Genomic DNA, 1045 nt, shown 5'->3' with positions numbered 1-1045 from the left:
AGTTATTTTGAGGGGACAGCAAATTTACACTGTTATACAAGCTGTACACTCACTACTTTACATTGTAGCAAAGTGTCATTTCTTCAGTGTTGTCACATGAAAAGATATAATAAAATATTTACAAAAATGTGAGGGGTGTACTCACTTCTGTGAGATACTGTATATATTAGTGGTGTCAAAATTAATTTCAGTTTAACGCGTTAAAAATATTTAACGCAATTAACGCAGGGGCGGGGCTAGGGTTGGCCACCCCACTCACAACTACTGCTTCTGTCACTTTTTCTCTTGACAAGAAGTGCATTTATTCAGTCGCAGAACGACTGAGAATGGGACGCGTTTCAGATGCGCACTCCACTTCAGCGCCAGGCACGAGTCAAACGAGCACGGAAACGGTACTGTGCTCACAGTGTGTGCCCTTCAATTGCACGCACAAAGGCACCGGCACGCTGTAGCCTGTATCCTTTCATATCAAAGCACGAAGTAAACTACATGCATGTTTTGGTCAGATAAGTCATGAAGTTTCCAAAAATTTTATAGAGAAATCAGTATTGGTATCATTGATACTGGCCTTCAGTCATAATAAATATGCCATTAAACAATATAAAAAATATATACACGGTCTTTATGTTGTTTGTACATTAATTTGAATATTGAATGTGAAATTATTGCAATATAAAAGTATATTTAAAACTTTAATGTTAGGTGGGATTAATCGCGATTAATTTCAGAAAAATTTGCGATTAATTAGTAAACATTTTTAATCGATTGACAGCACTAATATATAATATTTACACTAATTTAATAAAATTACTAAACATGCATAATATATGTATACATGTATAATATTAGATTTTTATCATAATTGTATAGAATTATATAAAATAAACTAATCATATTCGTTTATAAAATTATTCATTTATATATAAATGAAATTATTCAATATAAATACCTTTAATTAAAAATACAATTTTATAACATTATATAATACATATTAAATAATAATTTTATATAATTCTATAAAATTAAATTCTATAGAACTATTAAA

General features: G+C 29.9%; 1 protein-coding gene across 1 annotated transcript in view; it reads right to left on the bottom strand.

Annotated features, from left to right (window-relative positions):
- LOC107560613 (histone deacetylase 4-like) overlaps positions 1 to 1045 on the bottom strand; it is a 138392-nt gene that overhangs the window by 85783 nt on the left and 51564 nt on the right. The window lies entirely within an intron of this gene.

The sequence above is a fragment of the Sinocyclocheilus grahami genome, unplaced genomic scaffold, assembly GCF_001515645.1.
Source record: "Sinocyclocheilus grahami isolate Dianchi unplaced genomic scaffold, SAMN03320097.WGS_v1.1 scaffold735.1, whole genome shotgun sequence".
Classification (NCBI taxonomy): domain Eukaryota; kingdom Metazoa; phylum Chordata; class Actinopteri; order Cypriniformes; family Cyprinidae; genus Sinocyclocheilus; species Sinocyclocheilus grahami.
Note: the sequence above shows the minus strand (reverse complement) of the source record. Positions and strands in the feature narration are given on the sequence as shown.